Raw genomic sequence first — 2,528 nt, 5'->3', positions numbered from 1 at the left:
AAGGGAATGCTGCGTTTTTCATGTCTACTAAGTATTTACCTTAATCCTCTTTGCTCCTTGAGCTCCAGGATAAGGCTGAAAGAAAAATGAATAAATGAACAAGTGAGTCAGCGACTAAATAAATGATGAAATTATCTGTAGGAGGAAGAACGCATTAGCAATCAAATTCCATAGCAGGCTTGTCAGTTTGGTCGAGGGCCACCCAAACTTGGTTACTTTTAAGACTTGTGGACTTCAAGTCCCCGAGGTCCCAAGTTGGACATCCCTTGTTTTGGGGGTACCTGTGGTGGCCAAGGAAATACTTCCCTCAGACCCTCCCTCCTTTTCATTATAGTCTCCTTCCTTCCTTCCTTCCTTCCTTCCTTCCTTCCTTCCTTCCTTCCTTCCTTCCTTCCTTCCTTCCTTCCTTCCTATCTTGCCTGTCCTTCTTTCCTTCCTTCCCTGTTCTTCCTTCCCGGTCCTTCCTTCCTTCCTTACCCCTCCAATCTTCCTTCCTTCCTTCCTTCCTTCCTTCCTTCCTTCCTTCCTTCCTTCCTTCCTTCCTTCCTTCCTTCCTTCCTTGCTCCCTCCCTCCCTCCCTCCCTCCCTCCCTCCATCTCTCCCTTTTCTTCTTTTTCCTTCCCTAATCCTTCTCTTTTCTTCTTCCTTCCCCTCTTTCCTTCTTTTTCCTCCCTTGCTCTCCTCCCATCTTCCCTTCTTTTTCTTCCTCTTTCCTCTTTCTCCTTTCTCCTTTCCTGTCCCTCTCTTGGATGCTCAGCACCCCGGGGCCAGTGGTGGTATTCCAGTTTTTTTTACCTACCAGTTCTGTGGGTGTGGCTTGCTTGGTGGGCGTGGCAGAAGATAACTGCAAAATCCCCCCTTCCCTCCTCAACCCTCTAACCTGCTTTCCAGCTCCGTTCTCCTGGGCAGGGCAACCAAAGAAGACCCAGCCGATCAGCTGGGACTCAATGGGAGGTGAAGAATAGATGGGGTTGGCAGGGCCAGTCAGAGGTGGGATTGGCCGGTTCTCCGAACTACTCAACATTTCCGCTACCGGTTCTCCAGAACCTGTCAGAACCGGCTGAATGCCACCTCTGCCCTGGCCCATTTTTGGCTGGCAGAGGCACTGCAGGCTGATCCTTTGCTGTTTCTAAGGGGGCTCCCAGGCCACATCTAAGCACCCTTTAGTTTGACACCCCAGTATAGACATTTAACAGACCAGGTCTAGCCCCAGCCTTGACGGACCAATGCAGGGGTGGGATTCTCCCAGTTCTCACCTATTCTCTAGAACCGGTTGTTAACATTCTAAGCAGTTCGAAGAACCAGTTGTTAGAAGAAATTACTGGGCTAATCCTGTAAAGAAGGCAGGAAGGAAACATTCTGGTGTTGCTTACAGAAACTGCCTCTCCGTTAACCCTTATTCCATTCTTGGCAGGACTGGACTTCCTGTTTCTGGAACTTCTCTGGAGTTTTTTTTTTCTTCCTTTGCTGGTACTTTGCTTGTGTGGAGGGACCATTCAAAGTTATAATTAAAGTGACTTATGACCATTTTTCACCCTTACGACTGTTGCAGCATCCCCACAGTCACGAGAGGCCAGGGGAGGAGATGCGTGCCTCGATGTGAGTGATATTGAGGTGGTCACATCCAGCCAATCACATGACCACTGAGCCACGCCCACCAACTAAGCCACGCCCACAGAACCGGTTGTTTAAAAATAATTGAATCCCACCCCTGGACCAATGCAATGTCGTAAGAAGGCAGGTTGGGGCTCAGCTTCAATCCTCTAACCTCTGTAGAGAGACACCGTCCTGCTTCATACTCACCCCATAATTCCACCAGTGTCCTACTTGGGGTTCCCCGACTTCAAGAGCCCCTGGAGAGTGGACCTGTACAAGCACAACAAGAACACAAGGCAGAACGGTGGTAAAAGCAAATGTAGGATTTCTGGAAGGCGGAGAGGAAGAGGAAGAGGGAATTCTTACGGGTGGGGGCAAATTCTCCACCTTCCTTCGAACTCGGAGGATGCTTTCGGGGTGGAGACGCGGCTCTTCGTCCTGCCGGCGAGAAGAAGCTCAGTTCAGTTTAAACATCTTGGCCTACAGTCTCCTTTTTATAGGCCTTCCACCACCAACTCTACAGTTCCAAGAGAGAGGGAAGGAGAACGGGGAAAGAGAGGAGAGAGGGAAGGAGAATGGGGAAGAGAGGAGAGGAGAGAGGGAAGGAGAGTGGGGAAGAGTGGAGGGGAGTGGAGGGGAGAGGAGAGAAGAGAGAAGAGAGAAGAGAAGAGAAGAGAAGAGAAGAGAGAAGAGAAGAGAAGAGAAGAGAAGAGAAGAGAGAAGAGAAGAGAGAAGAGAAGAGAGAAGAGAAGAGAGAAAGAGAAGAGAAAGAAGAGAAGAGAAGAGAGAAGAGAGGAGAGAAGAGAGAAGAGAGAAGAGAAGAGAAGAGAAGAGAGAAGAGAAGAGAGAAGAGAAGAGAAGAGAAGAAAAGAAAAGAGAAGAAAGAAGAGAAGAGAGAAGAGAATGGAATGGAATAGAATGGAAAATAGAAT

General features: G+C 48.9%; 1 long non-coding RNA gene across 1 annotated transcript in view; it reads right to left on the bottom strand.

Annotated features, from left to right (window-relative positions):
- LOC148130262 (uncharacterized) overlaps window positions 1–2,036 on the bottom strand; it is a 6,128-nt gene extending 4,092 nt beyond the window's left edge. Inside the window, exons 1-3 of the long non-coding RNA XR_015750229.1 lie at window positions 1,963–2,036; window positions 1,804–1,866; window positions 40–75 (exon numbers count right to left, since the gene is read on the bottom strand). This is a non-coding gene — a long non-coding RNA (uncharacterized LOC148130262). The remainder of the gene's footprint in view (window positions 1–39; window positions 76–1,803; window positions 1,867–1,962) is intronic.
- Between the last annotated feature and the right edge of the window lie 492 nt (window positions 2,037–2,528).

This window comes from Notechis scutatus, chromosome 6 (genome assembly GCF_049901735.1).
Source record: "Notechis scutatus isolate UNSWTSFEM ecotype Mainland chromosome 6, rNotScu1.2, whole genome shotgun sequence".
NCBI classification, from domain to species: Eukaryota; Metazoa; Chordata; class Lepidosauria; order Squamata; family Elapidae; genus Notechis; species Notechis scutatus.
Note: the sequence above shows the minus strand (reverse complement) of the source record. Positions and strands in the feature narration are given on the sequence as shown.